At 56.7% G+C, this 18,360-nt stretch overlaps 5 non-coding genes and 1 pseudogene across 5 annotated transcripts; 3 read left to right on the top strand and 3 right to left on the bottom strand.

Moving 5' to 3' along the window:
• Positions 1 to 1,176: 1,176 nt before the first annotated feature.
• TRNAW-CCA (transfer RNA tryptophan (anticodon CCA)) lies at positions 1,177 to 1,248 on the top strand. Its single transcript has one exon. It is a non-coding gene; the product is annotated as a tRNA-Trp (tRNA).
• A 1,981-nt stretch (positions 1,249 to 3,229) lies between these two features.
• Positions 3,230 to 3,302, bottom strand: TRNAR-ACG (transfer RNA arginine (anticodon ACG)). Its single transcript has one exon. It is a non-coding gene; the product is annotated as a tRNA-Arg (tRNA).
• A 1,920-nt stretch (positions 3,303 to 5,222) lies between these two features.
• Positions 5,223 to 5,295, bottom strand: TRNAR-ACG (transfer RNA arginine (anticodon ACG)). The gene has a single exon. It is a non-coding gene; the product is annotated as a tRNA-Arg (tRNA).
• An 895-nt stretch (positions 5,296 to 6,190) lies between these two features.
• TRNAW-CCA (transfer RNA tryptophan (anticodon CCA)) lies at positions 6,191 to 6,262 on the bottom strand. Its single transcript has one exon. It is a non-coding gene; the product is annotated as a tRNA-Trp (tRNA).
• An 887-nt stretch (positions 6,263 to 7,149) lies between these two features.
• Positions 7,150 to 7,221, top strand: TRNAW-CCA (transfer RNA tryptophan (anticodon CCA)). Its single transcript has one exon. It is a non-coding gene; the product is annotated as a tRNA-Trp (tRNA).
• A 1,455-nt stretch (positions 7,222 to 8,676) lies between these two features.
• LOC136991637 (T-cell activation Rho GTPase-activating protein-like) lies at positions 8,677 to 17,973 on the top strand (annotated as a pseudogene).
• Positions 17,974 to 18,360: the final 387 nt, after the last annotated feature.

Here is an 18,360-nt window from a genome sequence, read left to right as displayed (position 1 = left end):
TGATGGTGCCCTGGTTTCTCCCAACCTTCCGGCAAAGACCTGTGTACCAGCTGGGGATGTGAAGGCTTTGGCTGCAGGGAGCATTTTCAGGGTTGAGCTGCAAATCCTGAGAGGAGTGGGGAAGATGAGTAGCAGAATGACAAGCCAGGACTTGAGGAGAGCTGAGCTGGACTTAGTCGAGGGGCAATGGCAGAGGTCTGACTTGACTGAACAGGGGGCTCTTGTCTGTGCCCCAGCACAAAAAGGGCAGGCCAGTGGCCATGCAGAAAGCAGGTGCCACCACCACCATTGCTGTGGGCAGAAACGGGCTGAGCCACACAGGAACTGAGCCTGCATCCTCCCGATCCATGGTCAGGCATGTTGGCTCTTGCACTGCTGGCCTCAACACTCAGGCAGTCTGGCACCCCCAGCAGGCATCTGCTTGTCAAGATGGACTGGAAGCAAAGGGTAGCACAGATTTACCTTTAAGCTCCTGCCCTTGCCCATGACTGCTTTCCCCTTCCCCACAGCTTTGTTCCTTCTGGGTATAAGTGCCTTAGTAGAAGCAGATCCCATAACGTATTGCTACTCTGAAATAGAGCAAGACTGCAAGGGCCAGGGGTGAGAAATGCAATTTCCAGGCCATCGAGGGAGGCCATCCCTCTTCTTCTCCCACTGGGGCCATGGCGCACACTAGCACTACACAGCACGGTTGTGTGGTGTCTGTCCCAGAGGAAACAGGGTCCTGAGCGTGGTGTGTCCCCTGAGGGGCAGGTGGGGTGGCTGTGCAGCGCATCCTGGGAGAGGTTCCACTCACCTGGCAGATGTCCAGTGCCCACCTCAGACCGTGTGGCAGATGGGGACACTCACACCTCTTGCATGGCCTGACCCAGGACACCATGCTCCCCAGGGGTGGTCAGAGTCTGCTCTGGGTTCATCTTCGCCCACATACCCTGAGCCCTTGCTGTCTCTCTGCACCTCAGCCCCATCCCTCCCTGCACATTCATCCTGCAGCCTGGACACTGCTCTGCAGCCAGAACTTGGCCACCCCCTCTTCATGGGGTGCCCCCATCCTCGTCACCTCCCATGGCCCTGCTACAAGGGCACCCCCAGACACCTCTGGGGTGTTCCCCATGGACAACACATCCCCACCACCCATGCCACAGTCCAGGCCTGGGTGCTACATCCTTCCACCCTGACCTCGTGGCGCAAGGGCAGCGCGTCTGACTCCAGATCAGAAGGTTGTGTGTTCAAATCACACCGGGGTCAGGCTTGACTCAACACGAGCTGTCCTTTGTATTGCCCTGCTTTCCTGCAGAGCAAGGCTGTGTCTGCAGCCAGTTACCTCAAAGACAGTGCTGTGCCCATTGAGAGCTGAGGGGTCATAATCAGAGAGGAAGCCAACAGAGGGCTTGTTGTGGAGGGTGTCTGCTGCAGACTGCCCTGTCAAGAAGATGAAGGAAATGAAGTCTCTCTTATGGGACTGGGAGAAGCTTCACAACTGCAGGCTCTGTAACTCATGGGGGACCAGGACTTGGATTCTCCCATAGCAATACTTGCCTGAAAGGGTAACATGGTGTGACACAGTCAATCCAGGAGATTTCTGGTGTGGATCAATGACAGTGTTTTGGGGAAATATCATGGCAGTAGGAGGAGGTTCCTGATGATGGGAGAAAGGCTAGAGTCAGACCCAGCCTCAAGAAGGGCAGGAAGGAGGATCTGTGGGGTTATAGTCCAGTCAGCCTCTCCTCAGTGCCCACATGAAGATTATGAAACAAATACTCCTGAAGACCGTCTAAGCTTATCATGTGCTCCAGCCCCAAACTATCTTTGAGGCACTGCATTTGGCTTGCTACAGTTTCTTACTGCCTTGCAAAGCCCTGCATATAATGTAGATGAGCCCCATGGAAAAGCACAGACATCACACCTGCCCCCAGCGATACCTGACACCTGACCCCAATGTGATTTGGGCCTCAACCTTCTGATCTGGAGTCAAAAGCGTTGCCCTGTGCCATGATGTGAGAGCTGAGGGATGCAGCACACAGTCACACTAGACCTCTGGCTTTTATGACCATGCAACCTTCCTTGAGGAATTATGATGGCTTCGAAGCTGACAAGATCCATCAGACAGATGGGGGCAAAAGCATCTCTACCACCAGAATTGCTAAACTACTAAGGAGGGCTTTAGAAAACATTAATAAGGGGAAAATCTCAAAAAGGTGCTGAAAAATAGGGACAAAGAGAAAGCTAGATTTACTCCAGGTTGTCAATGTGTTTCTTGTACTGGGGAGCCCAATCCTGGTCACCATAATCCAGTGACAATCTCAGAAGTGCTGGGTGTATCATGGATTCTCACTTCTCTTGAGCTGCTGCCTATCTTCTTACCCATACGGCCCAGCATGCAGTTCACCTTCATGGGTGCAAGGACACACTGCTGACTCCAGCTCAAGTGCTTGTTCCCTAGTCTACATTGTTGTTCCCCCAGTTCCCCTGTTTTCTTGACAGTCACCTCCAGGCTGTATTGCTGCATGGGATTATCCCATCCCAGAGGCAAGATGTTGCATTTGCCTTTGCTGAACTTCATGAGACTCCTGCCAGAGTTTCTTCACCCTGTCCAGGTCCATCTGAGTAGCAGCCCTGTCTGCCAGTGTCTCAACTGCTCTCTTCCCCATTTGGTGTAATCCACAGCTCACAAAAGATTGGGCATTGGGCACAGCTGGCAGCACAGGGCCTCTGTCCGCAGAGTATAGTGGGCCCTCAGTGATACACTTAGGGGGAAGGGATCCAGCATGGGCACAGACTAGGAGGATCATGATCCAGCAGGGAGGACCCTGGGCCAGCCGGGCCTGCCACACATGCCTGACCCTGTGCCTTGGGATAAGATGGTGGCTGGCAACGGCTGAAGACTCCTTTTTGCATGGGACAGAGGCCCCATCTGCCAACTGGTGCTCTGTGTCACAGGGATCGCAGCTTGTCAGGCCCAGACCTGTGATGTTGGGGAGAGACTGCCAGGACTCATCTAGTTCCCAGACTACTCTCAGTTGGTGCACATCCTCATGGGCACCAGGGATGCTGCAGGGGAGACAGTGAACTTATCATATGTCACCTAGAGAAGCCTGTGGGTACCAGGTAGAGATCCCAGGAGGCCAGGTGGTGTTCCTGGAAAGTGGGAGGAAAGCCGGGTGAGGGCAAGCCACCAGACAAAGCAGGTCCCACATCCACCACGTCCAGATTGTGGACAGGAAAAGGTCGAGCCAGGCAGGAGTCGAACCTGCAGTCTCCTGATCCGTAGTCAGGCGCGTTATCCATTGCGCCACTGGCCCTAGCCACTGGCCAGCCTGGTGCCCCCATCATACTTTCTGTACCAGCTGGGTATGTTGGGAGTGAAGGGGAAATAGGAAAATTTCATCGCCAGCTCCCACCCCTATCCATGACAGCCTTGTCCCTCCCCAAAGCAGGAAGAGAGCAGCGTTGGTCCAGTTGATCCCAGCACCCAACAGGAGCAGTGCCCGTGCTGGTACCCCCCCATGAAGGAGGACAGGCAACAAGGGCTGGTGGTGGCCCCCAGCCCCTTTGGCCACACTGGTGGGTTGGGAGGATGTCTCGCCTGCCCCATGGGAAGTCCAGCTGCCATTCCAGGCTAACACAGGGTTTGGGGCAGCCCCAGGGCTCTCTGCAGCTGTGGAGTGGGCTGAGCCCATGGCAGTCTGTTTTGTGCTCTTCCTTCCTCCAAGATGCTGGTGAAGGGCAGCAGGCAAGCTGTGGGCAGAAGGAAGGTCTTCCCTGACTGTCTGGATGGGAATATCCCTTTTCTGTGTGGTTCCAGGGCCACTTTCTTCCCTGGGCCACCCACATGCAGGGCAATGCAAAGGCAGTGCCCTGGCCCACATGTCAGCAATCCTAAAATCACAGATTGTAATAATTTTGCTACTCACCTTCCTCACTTCTCTCAGGATCTTCAGCCACACCAACTCATGTCTCAAGTACCCAAGGCTTCCCTCACATCCTGACCAGTTCTTCCTTGTCAGTGAGTACCAGGCCCAGTGCTGTACTTCTCCTATTCATGTCATCTAGCACCTGCATCAAGAAATCACTGCTGGTGTTCTCCAGCAATCCCCTGGATTTCTTGAATCCCACCATGATACCAATAGGATAATTAAAATCTCCTGTGATTTCCAAGGCCTGCAGCTGTGAGGCTTCCTCCTTCTGTCTGAAGAAGGCTTCATCTCCTTCCTCCTCTTGATCAGGCAGGTTGTGAGAGACACCTACTACGTTTTACCATGTCAGCATCTCTTCTTATCTTGACCCAGAAACTCTCAGCAATCTTGTCATCTGCCTTAGAGCAAAGCTTTGAAAATTTAAGACACTCTGCGTCAAATGCAACCCCTTGCCCTCACCTTCCTATCTTGTGCTTCCTTAACAGCCTGTATGCATCCATTGCAGCAGTGTAGTTACGAGGCATCTCAATGAACCTAGTAAGCTTGTAACTTGTCCATTGCACATGGACTTCTGATTCCTCCTTCTTGTTTCTGATGCTGCTTGCAGTCATGTCCAGGCACTTCTGCCCCATTCAGGAAAACTGTAAAAGCCACCCTATCCTGCTGTCCCCCAGGTACATCATCTCCACCTTATGTTCCTCCATTTCTTTTGGGGCTTTGGCCTCCTCCTCCTATGAATCTTACTTAAAGCCCTCCTCGCAGGTTTAGCAAGCAAGCTGAAAAAATGCTCTTGCTCCACTTTGTCCAATGGATCTTGTGTCTTGCCAGCCATCCTCATTCCTCAGAAAGTGTCCACTGGCCATAAAAGCTTAGACTCTGCAGTGCCTGGGCACCGTACTCCTCAGTCCTGACCACACGGTGAAAAGGCAGCATGTCTGACTCCAGATCAGAAGGGTTAGGATAAGCACTGAGGGTGCTTGGTCTGGGTGCCTTGCCTTTGCTTCTGAATGGGATTATTTTGCCCCAGGGGCAGGACTTGGCACCTGTCTTCCAGCCTCTCCAGGCCCCTCTGAAAGGCAGTCCTACCATCCAGGAAACAGACTGTTCCCCAGGAGCTAAAGTGCAGGTGTCCTTCCCCAGCCCCAGCAGTTGCTGACTGAACCTTTCTTTTCCTTTAGGGCTAGAGGTCGCCCCAGGGCTTTTGCTCTGAGGGAAGTCCAGAGAAGTGGGAGAAATGCCAGGCCACCATGGAGAAAGCAGTCCCCTGTCAGCATCAGCAGGGCCAGGCCATGATCAGGAAAAGGCTGAGCCAGGCAGGAGTCGAACCTGCAGTCTCCTGATCCGTAGTCAGGCGCGTTATCCATTGCACCACTGGCCCTGAACAATCTGCCCTTTCAGGGGGGCTTCTGTTCACTGGATGGGGTGTGTGAAGGGAGCAGGGAATGGTGGAAGATGATTTAGTCGAAGTACAGAAAAATTTTATGAGATTCCTGGCAGCCATGTGGTCTAACCCCCTGCTCAAAGTAAAAGAACCTTTGACATTAGAACCTTTTGTCACAGCCTTGTCCAGTCGAGCTTTGAATATCTTTAAGGATGGGAACACCAAAACTTTTCTGGGACCCTATTCTAATGTGAGACCTCCCTTACCGTGGAATTATCCATGGTAGAGGATGATCAAGTCAGGAACCACTTAAACCAAACAGACAAATGAAGGACAGAAAGGTAATTGGGAACAGCTGAAATGGATTTACTAAGGGCAGATCATACTAGATCATACCTACCTGACTGCTTGCCTGCCTTGGGGGAAAGAAGTGGATATTTATCTCAACTTTAGCAAGGTTTTAAACAGGGTGTCTCAGCGTCTCCTTGTAGCCAGACTGCAGACGTATTGACCCAATGGGAGGCTAAGAAGGTGGGTGAAAACCCAGTTGAACCACCAGACCCATGGTGTTGTGATCACCAGTCATAAATGCAGCTAGTGGCTTGTTATTAATGGAGTTTGTATGCATTGATACTGGTAACAATACTCTTAAATGTCTTATTTAACAATCTGAATGCCAGGGTGGGGTGCACACTCCGTAAGTTTGTGGATGAGATCGAACAGGGAGCATGGGCTGATACACTGGAGGGCAGAGCTGCCATTCGGATTGGCCTTGTGAGGCACGAGAAATGGGCTAAAAGGAGCCCTGTGAAGTTTAAAGAAGACAATCACAAAGCTCTGTCACTTGGAGAGTCAAGCCCCTGCAACAGGGTTGCATAGAAAGAGGCTGTCCTGACCCCGGTGTGATTTGAACACACAGCCTTCTGATCTGGAGTCAGATGCGCTGCCCTTGCGCCACGAGGTCGAGGCAGAGGGATGCAGTGCCCAGGCATGGACCACGGCCAGGGTGTTGGGGAAATGCCCTCCATGGGGCACCCTGATCAGGGTGATGGAGGGGACAGGTGGGTGCCAAGAGAGATGGTGGCCAAGGCCTGGGGTATCCAGGTGGAGGATGGCCACCCAGGGCAGGATGGTGTGGTGGCACAGGGGGCAACATGATCCTAGGGGACCTGGGCTGGCAGCTGATCCCATCCCATCCCATCTTGCCCCATGCAGGGGTCACATGTACTGCACAGGGTGGGAAGGCTGCAGCTATCCAAGCACTCACTGTTCCCACACGCTTAGCACGACCCTCCCTCCGCCTGTGGCTGGCCTGCAGTCCCCCACCAGCATCTTCAGGACGCTGTGGCAGACACTAGCAATGCCTGGAGCAAGCAAACAAGCCGTGTCCCTGGGAGAATCAGAGACCTCAGGGCAGCATGTCTCCTGTGGGGCCAGCAGAGTGCCTGCCCAGCACACCCTTGGCAAGAGAAGTCACGCACTGCCAGTGGGTGCCCAGCACCCACCTCAGACTCTGCTGAGGAATGGGGCCCTCAGCCCTTCTGTGTGGCCTGGCCTGAGGCATCAGCCTCCCACAGTCCCTAAGGAGGCCTCAGCCTGCGATGCCTTCAGCTTCCAGCCTCATCCCCTGAGATCATGTTGCCCCCCTGCGCCACCACCCCATCCTGCCTTGGCCATCCATCCTCCACCTGGACACACCGGGCCATGGTGACCCTCTCCCTGGGCACCCACTCACCCCCTCCGCTGCCCTGCTAGGGGAGCACCAGCACGCCCCTGGGGTGGTCCCCATGGAGAGCACATCCTCACCACCCAGGCCGCGGTCTGTACCTGGGTGTTGCATCCCACCACTCTGACCTCGTGGCACAAAGGCAGCACGTCTGACTCCAGATCAGAAGGTTGTGTGTTCGAATCACACCGGGGTCAGGCTTGGGGCAGGACTGGGGGCTACCTGTGCTTTTCTGTTGTGCAGTTTTCCATTGTGGAGCTTGTCTATGTCACACGCAGGGTTTTGCAAGACATTGAGAAACTAGAGCAAGACCAAGACAAGACCTCGAAGATGGCTTGGGGCTGCAGCACATCATATGCTTAGGTAGCCTGAGAGATCTGGATTGGTTTAGCCTACAGGGTGGAAGATTAAGAAAGGATCTTAATTCTGCTTCCAGATTAGCAGTGGTGTTATTTGATGGTGGCTGGGCATTTTGCCCTTTTAGCAGGGCTCAGGTCTGCCATAAGGGCTGGAGGAACTCTTTCTTTCCCGTAGGGCAAGAAGCCATCCCACCTTTGCCCTGCAGAAGGCCCAACAGGTGGGACAAGAGCCAGGAGACGGAAGGCCTTTATGGAGAAAGCAGACCACCACCACCACCACCACCACCCCAAGGTAAAAATGTCAAGCCAGGCAAAAGTCAAACCTGCAGTCTCCTGATCCAGGCGTGTTATCCATTGCCCCACTGGCCCCAGCCCTTGGTCAACCTGGTGGCCCTGGCAGACTTCCCTTGTCCCTCATTCTGTCTCATCCTCTAGACTGTTAGTGAAGACATTAAACAATATAAAACCCCAGATCAGACACTGAGGTTGCCAAGCAGACTTCCAGCCATTAACCACCAACCTGGTGGTCTAGCAAGCATTCCACTCACCTTGTGATTCATTTTGTTCTCTCTATTGCTGTAGTTTGCTGCAGTGATACTGTAGGAGACCATGTCAAGGGTCTTCTCAAAATCAAGATCAATGGTGTTCCTTGGTCTCCCCTTGACCACTAAGGAAGTCACCTCTTCAAAGAAAGCAAGTGGGTTAGTGAGGAATGGTCTGCCTCTGGTGAATACATACTCACTGTTTTCAGTCATCTTCATGTCCTTCCTGCATTTGGACATGGCTTTCAGGAGTATTTGTTCCATCATCTTCGTCTGAGAACTGCAGTGAGGATGACAGAACCATAGATCGTTCTTTTTGCCCTTACTGAAGATGGGTCAGATGCTGACCTTTCTCCCATCATCAGCAAACTCCTCCTATGGCCAAGATGAGGGCAGCACGAAACGGGGACAATACAAAAGGCACCTGCTGTTGAACCAAGCCTGACCCTGGTGTGATCTGAACACACAACTTTCTGATCTGGAGTCAGACGCGCTGCCCTTGCACCACGAGGTCTGGGCAGAGGGGCACAGCACCCAGGCATGGACTGTGGTGTGGGCATTGGGGATGTGCTCTGCATGGGATCACCCAGGGCTGCCCTCATAGCAGGGCCTTGGGAGGTGGAGAGGATGGGGGCACCCTGTGAAGAGCGGGTGGCCAAGTTCTGGCTGTAGAGTGCAGTCCAGGCTGCAGGATGAATGTGCAGGGCGGGATGGGGCTGAGGTGCAGAGAGACAGTGAGGGCTCAGGGTACATGGGCAAAGCTGAAGAAGGGGGGATGATGGTGTCCTGGGTCAGGCCATGCAAAAGGGAGGAGTGTCCACATCTGCCACAGGGCCTGAGGCGGGCACTGGGCATCTGCCAGGTGAGTGGAGTCTCTCCCCAGGATGTGTTGGGCAGCCACCGCACCTGCCCCTCAGGGGACACACCTTGCTCAGCACCCTCTTTCCTCTGGCACTGGCCCCGTAGTGCTGTGCTGTGCAGTGCTAGAGTGTGCCATGACCCCGGGGGGGACAGATGGACGGTCTCCCTCAGGGGCCTCTGCATTGCATTTCTCACACCTACCCTTGCTGTCCTGCCTTATTTCAGCGAGGTGGCATGTTCCGGGAACTGCTTCTCCAAGACATTGGGACCCAGAAGGAGCAAAGTTGTTGGAGAGGGGAAAGCTGTCCCAGGCAAGGTCAGGTGATTGAAGGCAAATCTGTGCTACCCTTCACCTCCAGCCTTTTCTGGTGAGTCACAGGAAGCCCTGCTGCTGGGGGTGCCAGTCTGTTTGGGGGCCAAGGCCACTGCTGCAAGAGCCAGCCAAGCTGACCATGCATCAGGAGGGTGCAGGCTCGTTCCTGTGTGGCTCAGCCTGTTTCTGCCCACAGCAATGGTGGTGGTGGCACCTGCTTTCTGCATGGCCACTGGCCTGCCCTTTTTGTGCTGGGGCACAGGCAAGAGCCCCCTGTTCAGTCAAGTCAGACCTCTGCCATTGCCCCTCGACTAAGCCCAGCTCAGCTCTCCTCAAGTCCTGGCTTGTCATTCTGCTACTCATCTTCCCCACTCCTCTCAGGATTTGCAGATCAACCCTGAAAAGGCTCCCTGCACCCAAAGCCTGCACATCCCCAGCCAGTTCTTCCTTCCTTATCAGCACGGAGGTCTCTACCAGAGAGTTGGGAGAAACACCAGGCAATGGTGGAATACCTGTGAAGGAGGAACCAGGGCACTGGACACCATCACTGTGCTGTCCACCATTGCCAGGCTGGGATGAGGAAAAGGTCGAGCCAGGCAGGAGTCAAACCTGCACTCTCCTGATCCATAGTCAGGCACGTTATCCATTGCACCACTGGCCCCAGCCCCTGGCCAGCCTGGTGGCCCCGGGGGTCTTTCCGTGGGCTGCCAGGGAGGGTTGGCAGTGAAGGTGGGGGAAGATGATCTCTCCCCTTGGCCATCTTTCCTGAATCCATCACGGCTACCCCTTCTCACCCATAGGCAGAGGGCTGCGCAGCAAGGGCTGCCACTGACCCCCAGCCCCTCAGACACACCGGTGTGTTGGCGGGACGTCTTACCTTTCCACAGCTCTGATTCATCGCCAATGCAGGCTTGGATTCAGGGCAGGATATCTGGAGCTGTGGTGCCCATCTGTGGGGTGGGCTGAGCTCACAGGCTGTCTGTTTTTAATGACGCCCATCACCATCTCAGGGAGAGAGGTCCACCGCTGCCAGTACATTCCCAGTGCCCACCTCAGGCTGTGCTGCAGGAGGGGACCTGGCCCCCTGCCTGTGCCCAGCGCTGTGCCCTGCTCTGAGGCACTCTCCCCCCTTGCGGCATCCCTGCGCCTGGCCCCTGCCCCTGTGGAGCAAGGAGCCTTGAGTCTGTCCGGACTCCTATGCTGTTTGGGCTGGTGCCACCCTGGGGTTGGAGAACGGGCTGAGAAACAAGTGGCAATAAAATGGTAGAGACGTATGGGGAAAAGCAGACCCAGGAAAGGAGTTTGGATGTAGCTCAATTGAAGAACATATCAATGGGTCATGCCTCCGCCCACCAACAACCTAAAAACCCTGGGGAAAAGTGGGATCAGATGGCTGATCATCTGGCTAGAATAAATGTATGATACAATCTGGAGGCAGAATGGCTGGGGAAGTGGTTACACGGATGGCCAGGGCACACCGCGAGTTCGCAGTTATTTCAACAGGCTGCAAGGAGACGATGGCCTGTGACAAAATCATTGGCCAAACACGCTGTAGACTCGTGCCTTTTTTGTCAAGCAGTGGTAAAGTACGTGTCAAAAGGAGAACAGGTTGCTAGTCTCAGGGAAGGTCAACTACTCTGGGAAACCTGACAAGTAGATCAGTCCCTTAGAGCAAACACCTGAAGGCTGGAAATACATCCCTGCAGGAGCTGAAAGAAGTAACAGTGTATATGGACTTTGCACCTTCCTCATCGACCTCAAAGTAGTGGGATGGCAGAAAGATGTAACGGACTACTGAAACCACTGCTACACAAGAACGAATCTCTCAATTCCTCTGAGTCGGGATCCTGTTAGCAAGAAGTTTTAAGTCACCTAAATAAGTGACAACCCCCCACGGCAAGTCCCACAGATAAGAGGTTTGTGTCAGTAGCTACAAAAATTCCTGTCAAAAGAGAAGCAAAGCCTCATCTAAATCCTGGAGTTGAGGTCGTGCTTAAACAGTCAACTAGTGTGCATTGCGAGTTGGAATTTTATTTTTGTACTTTACCAAAGTCATTTTAGGGCACACGATTTGGACACAATTCACACCACACGCTCCAAGCTGCCTGGGGGTGCCAAGGCTGTGCCACAACGAGATGGCAATAACAGCCGGGCTTGCAATTTGCCAGGATGTGCAGGTGTCTTTCCTGGCCCTTCCCATGGATGCCCCTTTATGCTCCAGAACAAGTGTTTCCAGGCCCCTGAGGCAGCAGCGGAGGGGGCTGCAGTGGGCGGCTGGTGCATGTGGGGTGTCACTGGCACAGAGCCCGCTGCTGGAGCCGGGAGCTCCTCAGACACCAGCCCCACCTCCTGCCTTGCCCCAGACTGCACATGCGGAAATCCCGCGGGGTCGGAGGCGACGGAGGCTGGGAGACTCCCCCTTGCTGCCGCGGCACCGGCCCGCGCCCCCGGGGCTGCCCCCGTCCCAGCCGGCGCATCACAATGTGCCACAGTGGCACCACAGTGGCACCGCGGCGACCGCGGCCACGGCCAGCAGCGCGTGTCCCCCAGCGCGGCACTGTGCCGGCGCGCGGCCGTGCGGACAGAGGTGGCTCCCAGCCCGGCGTCGCCGCTGCCTCAGGGACACGCGTCCGGCCTCTCGCAGGCCTGCTCAGCGCCCGGCGCTGCCCGGCGCGGGACACGGCCGCACCGCAGCCGTCCGCCCGGCCTCGGCGCCATGGGCCAGGCCAGCTGCTGCGGCGCCCGGGGCGCTGCCGGCCCCGCTGCCGGCACGCGGGCACAGCCCGGGGCCCCCGGCCCCGCGCCTCCTGGCGCCCGCCGCCGCCTCTGGGGCCGCGCAGCCTCCCGGCCCCCGCCGCCGCTCGGCGCCTTCGTCTCCAGCAGCAGCCCCCAGCTCCTGCTCGCCCTCCGTGCGCAGGTGACGCGGCACCAGCGCACGCGCCGCAGGCACCTGCTGCTCTTCCCCCACGCGGTCGCCATCGCCAGCTTCAAGTAAGAGCAGCCATCGCAGCCCTCCTTCCTCCCCGACACCGCCTCGGCCTCCACCACCCGTCCCCAGGCACATTCCTCGCCCCAAGGGGTCCTGCGGGATCCATGAATGCACAAAGCATGTCTTTAATGAGGGGAGGTGCAAGGAGAACACGACAGGCTCCTGCTCTTGTCCTTCTCCTCTGCACGCCTTCACCAAGCATCCCGCTGCTATCATTGCCCAGCAGCGACTTCTCCAAAGTCCTCTGCGTGTGTGCTGCGAAGGAGGCTCATTGCTGCTGCCCGCGGCTCAGGGCCACCGTTCCCATGGCTCTGCCCCTGGAAACGGCTCTGCCATGGGGGACAGCTGGGGTTGCCCCCACGGCGAACACCCACAGATGAGTCCCTGCTCTTCCTCCCGGCAGATGCGGCCCCACTTTCCGCCTGCAGCACCGCGTGCGGCTCAGCGAGCTCTGGGTGCTGTGCAGCGAGGAGGCGGCCGCGGCCAGGCCTGAGGACGAGGAGCAGGAGCAGGAGGAGGAGGAGGTCTTCGGCCTCAAGTGCAGCCGCACCCTCATCCTCGTCTGGCCCAGCGACCTCTGCGTGGTCACTTTTGGGTGAGTCTGGGCGACACCTGCCAGGGCCCTGCGCGAGCCCCTCTCCTGCCCCGCACGGCTCAGCCCTGGCCCTGGCACTCTGCCCACGGGGGCGAGAGCTGTTTGGGGCCAGCTCTGTCCCACGCAGCAGCAGCAGCAGCAGCAGCAGCAGCAGCGTGGGCTGAGGCCGCTTCTCCTTTGCGCTGCAGGTCGCAGGAGGTGAAGCAGCTCTGGCTGGACACGATGCTCCGGTAAGCTCTGCCGGGGAACTCCACGTGCCGCCGTAGGGCTGAGAGCGGGCGAGTGCTCCAGGCGGAGCTGCACGCAGAAACACCGGAACGTCGCTGGGGAAAGGGGCACCCGCCGCCCAGGGCAGCTCCTGGGCACAGCGGCGGGACTTGCTCAGCCTCGCGGTCGCAGTCGCCACCGAGCCCAGGAGCTGTCACCGCAGCTCCTCGCCGGCAGGCGCGGGCACCCCGAGCCGCTGCCGTCCGTCCCCACGAGGAGGAGGCCCGTGGGCAGCAGGAGGCAGGGCGCCGCAGAGCGCTGCTCCCAGCCAGCGCTGCCGCAGGCTCTCGGGCTTGGGGGTCCCTCGGCAGCGCGGGGCTGGCTGGCAGCAGAGAGCGGCGAGGGCTGGCGCTGACAGAGCTCTTGGCGTGCCCTTCCCTGTGCACAGGCAGAGCCCAGGAGCCCCGGGAGCCAGGCTCACCCGACTGCCCTCCCTGCGCCTCCTCACCGAGCTCGTCGGCTTCTGCCGTCCCGTAAGTGTCCTCACGCCGCCCGCCGCGCCCCGACAGCGCCTCGGCTTCCCCAAAGCCGCCCAAAGCTGGCCAGTTCCTCACGGCGCCTCTTTGCTCTCTCGCCTAGGAGGTGTCGCTGACGGCGGCGACCGTGGAGACGCTGATCTCGGCAGAGGTGAGCAGGGCTCCCTTTCCCTGCCCGCGCTGCCTGTGCACGCGCGCTAGCTCAGCCCCTGGGGCGGCTCCCCGGGGCGGGCAAAGGCAGCAAATGCCTCGTGCCAGGCAGAGCGCGGCAGGGCGCACCGTCCCCGCGGCCACGGGCAGAGCCCTCGTGCCGTGCTGGGGCTGCTGGGCACCGAAGCAGCAGCCTCCAGCCGTGCGGGGGCTGCGGGCTGCAGGGCCGCTTCGGGGGCGCTGGCTGCGCAGGAGCCTTTGCCACAGCCCCCGTGGCACAGAGGGGCAGCGTCGGGCCCGCACCTCCGGCCTCTCCTCCGCGGCCCTTGGACGCCCTCCGCTTCGCCCGGGAGCCTCGCGCAGATGCCTGCGTCGCTGCAGCAACTCCCTCGCGGCCCCGGCTGCTGAGGGGCACCTCTGTGACCTTCACCCGTTTCTCGCAGCAGGCTGACGCCAAGAAATGCCCCCGCTCGGACCCTCCCGACGTGCAAGAGGGCCTTGGCCACTTGCCTGGTGAGTCTGAGAAAGAGACGGAGCAGCTGCCTTCTGACACGCTGCTTGTTCCCTCCCACCATGCAAAACCTCTGCGCCTCTGCACAAGCTGGAGGAGACCCTGCAGCACAGGGCGCCGCACACACACAAGCGGCACCGTCCGGCTCTCTCCGCCGCATCTTCTACACTGAGCTTGGCTTTGCTTTTGCTTGCAGCAGAGGGAGCGAAGGCAAGAAGGCCGCTGATATCTTGGCCACTTGCTCGGCGAGGAGCCTCTGCCAGCGGGGACCACCCAGGGCAGCTCGACTCTGGCCCCAGGGCGGCTCTCTTTGGCCAGCCTCTGGCAGTCATCTGCGGGGAGGATGGTGGCCTGCCCCAGCCAGTGCAGGTAAGCAAGCCTGGGGACGGAGGCATCCTGGCTGCTCGTGCGAGGCCGCATGCCCAGCCCTTGTGCATGTCTGTGGTGTGACAGAAGTCACCTGAAGGAATCTTTCAGCAGCAGAAGCATCCAGGGCTTCAGTCGAGGACTGGCAATGAACATTATCGTTGGGTGAAAGATGCTCTTGTGAGAGTTTCCCCGCAGAGCTGGCTTTTCCAGCAGAGAGGCTTTTCTCTCTTGCAAGCAATCTCTGCCGGGCATCGAGGCTGGCTTGGGAAGGAGGGGATTCGAACATGGTGGCTTGAGGACTCCACTGAAGTCAGGGGGGTTCCCCAGTGCAAAAAGAGGGTGCATTAGGAAATAGCAGGTTCCTGCCAGTGCAATCTGTGTGGAACAAGAAGGAGCTACTAAGCCAAGCAAAGCAGAGTGTGCCTGCAAGACCAAAACTGTCCCTATCTTCCTGCAGGATCTCCTGGATATACTGTATAAGAAAGGGCCTGCCACTGAGGGGATCTTCAGGATAGCGGCCAGCGAGAAGGCCCGCAAGGAGCTGAAGGAGGTCCTGAACCAGGGCGAGAACGCTGACCTGGACAGCAAACCTGTGCACCTCTTGGCAGTGGTGCTGAAGGTGAAGTCCTCTGACTTTTAGCTCTCAGAGCACGTGGCTAACCTGCAAGGGCCCACCTGAGTGCCCACATTGACCTCAGTGGCACTCAAAGCTAAAACCCTACTGAAGCCAAACTCAGGGGTTCAGGCTGAGCACAGTTGGGCATTTTTCTTCTCAACTGGATTTTCAGTTCCCCTAGTTCCGCCCTGGATTCCCTGCATGCCCATGGCAAACTCACTTCCTCCACCTGCTCCTCACTGAGGACTACTGAGATGCAGGGCCAGACCAAAGGCTCAGATATGAGCTGGCTCCTGCTCCTGCACTCACACCACTGCACTTGGCACGTACTCACGCAGCCCGCTGCACTCTCAGTGCTCAGGAGCACCTTTGGGAGCAAGGAGCTCAAAGCAACCTGCCTCCAAGGGAGCCCAAGTCATGAGGATGCTCCCCCTCTGCTCACTGGTAGTGTCCAGAGCCTCATCTAAGTTCCTTGGCCTTGCAGGACTTCCTCCGAAATATCCCTTCCAAACTCCTCTCGGACAACCTCTATGACGAGTGGATGCTAGCGCTGGAGAAGCCAAGCCAGCAGGAGAAAACTGATGAACTGAAACGGTGAGTTTTGTAACCAGTGCCACCATTCTGGAGGGGCTGAGAGAGGCCAGGGACTTCTCTGGAAACTGGGAATCTCATGTAAAAACCTGTTGTTTCTGTCAGCTTGCTATTGCTTCTGTGGGGGTTGGTTCTGAGGGCAAGTGGCACAGAAAAACACTTCTCTGGCAATAACATTTCCTCAAGGTGTTTAAGATTGCTCTACAAAACATGAGGAAGCATGATTTCTTGTGAGTTGAAATGAAAATTGCTCCAGTGAAGAAGGAGCAGCTCCTGCACCCTGCATTAATGTTACATTTTGTTTGTGTTCCCCAGGGTGGCTGACAGCCTGCCCAGAGCAAACCTCCTCTTGCTCCAGCGCTTGCTTGCTGTGCTCCATCACATCAGCGAAAACGTGGAGACCAGCAGGATGGACACCAGCAACCTGGCCATCTGCGTGGGGCCAAACCTGCTGAGCCCCGGCACGGACAACGGGCTCCCGCTGGCAGTGCTGAAGGAGCGCAATGACAAGGTCTCTTGAATTCACCCCCTCGCTACCGCCTTGGGGGCAGCTCTGCGCCATGCCCACAGAGACCCCTGCCCTTGCAAAAGCTCACCAAAGCAGCACCTCTGAACGCTGGGGGCGCCCCTCACCGGCACTCTCTGCAACGGCACAGGCAAATCTCTAAATCCGTGGTTTTCTGTGGGCAGGTGACAGCACTGGTCGAGTTCCTAATAGACAACTGCCGAGCACTATTTGGGGAGCACATCGCCTTGCCCTTCAGTCCCTCGGCCGAGGAGTCACCGGAGCACACACACAGCTCCACAGGTAGGAGGATGCACTGATGATTGTCCCCGGCCAGGGCTGCTGCTTTGCATTCTTTCACTGCATATCGGAAGACATCTGTGGCCATGCAGAGAGGTGCAGAGGGTTTAATATGGTATCGCAGCGTTTGCCTCCTGGAACGCTTTCCAGGAGCTCAGAAGGACAACACTCACAAAACAACACCCATGCCAGATGGTGAACGTCTGCACAGCTCTGCTCCTCACCTAGATGCTGCCTATGGCCTAGAACTGCACTCTCGCAGGACATTGCCCTCTCTGCCTCCTTAACTTCTCCTCTAGCTCGTCGGCAGGAAGGTTGTATTTGGTGAAGTGTGTGGTTGCACAGGGAAAGTCCCCTGGTATCTTCAGAGAGTACCTAAAAAGCACCTAACAGGCTCCTTCTCCCCACAGCACACCCAGGGGCTCCTCAGCACGACGGTTCTGCCTGCAGCAGCCCAGAGGCGGGAGCTGAAGGCAGCACCCCTACACTGGAGACGGAGCAGCCCAACGGCAGGAGCAGCAGTCTCAGCAGACCATATCCAAAATGCGTCTCTGCCCCTGCCCTGAGCAATGTGATGAATGACATCAGCAGGATGCAGAGGTGGTTCTCAGAGCCGGACCTGTCCTTGCACAACCGCTTTGAAGGCACGAGCAGGGAGCAGGAGCCAAGCAAAAGTGAGGGCAATTACGAAGGCATGGGCAGGGAGCAGGAGCCGAGCAAAAGTGAGGACAATTACGAAGGCACGAGCAGGGAGCAGGAGCTGAGTGAAAGTGAGGGCAATAACGAAGGCACGAGCAGGGAGCAGGAGCCGAGTGGAAGTGAGGACAAATGTGAAGGCATGAGCAGGGAGCAGGAGATGAGTGAAAGTGAGGACAATTTTGAAGGCATGAGCAGGGAGCAGGAGCCGAGCGAAAGTGAGGACAATTATGAAGGCACGTTCAGGGAGCAGGAGCCAAGTGAAAGTGAGGACAATTTTGAAGGCGTGAGCAAGGAGCAGGAGCCGAGCAAAAGTGAGGGCAATTACGAAGGCACGAGCAGGGAGCAGGAGCCGAGTGAAAGTGATGGCAATTACGAAGGCACGAGCAGGGAGCAGGAGCTGAGCAAAAGTGAGGGCAATTTCCCAGTTCTTCAGTAACAGCTAAGGCTGGAGAAGGAGGCACTTGATAAAACACCTTTCAAGATTGCCTTCACAATTATCACACAGCTCTCTATACCCAAAACATCCTCCAGCTGCTCCCTGCAGAGCTACTTTCCTCATCTCATGCCTCCGTCTTCACCTGCTCCACACTGCTTTCACCCTCTACTCCACAAAAACACTTTTAAAATAGGCCCCAGGCTTTTTCCACCGAGCGCACTGAGGACAGCAGCAGACACCTAGCAGAGCCATCGAAAAGCACTCCATGTCATGCCATTTGGCCAACTGCAGGAAAAGGTGCGCAAAAAGCCTCCAGAACTGGGCGCCTGGGACCACATCCAGCAAGGAAAAGCATCCTATGTTTAAATAGCCTGTCTCTCCTCTGGGCACTCTCCAAAGTAAAGGTTGTAAAAACAATGTCTTGCCTATCCTTTGAAATATTTTACTTTCAATGGACAAAGAATAAGCTAGCTTTGCAGGAGCATTTTTTTCTTGAGAGGCTCTCCTGAAGTCGTCATCAGCTTGCGATGTCACATTCCTCCACCAGAAGAGGTGGGGCAGAGAGACTTGTGTGTGACTCTGTACAAATAGATGTAAAAGTGCTGTCTATTACCTATTGTGTGTGAAAATTAGGCAGTGATTAATCAACAGTGTTGTATTTGTGTTCCAAAAAGGACAATTTCCAAGCTGGCAGCTCCAAAACTTGTCCCACCTTCCCTATGCTCTTGCCCAGCATTTACCAGAATTAAATATTATC

Source organism: Apteryx mantelli, chromosome 3, assembly GCF_036417845.1.
Source record: "Apteryx mantelli isolate bAptMan1 chromosome 3, bAptMan1.hap1, whole genome shotgun sequence".
In the NCBI taxonomy this organism is placed as follows: domain Eukaryota; kingdom Metazoa; phylum Chordata; class Aves; order Apterygiformes; family Apterygidae; genus Apteryx; species Apteryx mantelli.
Note: the sequence above shows the minus strand (reverse complement) of the source record. Positions and strands in the feature narration are given on the sequence as shown.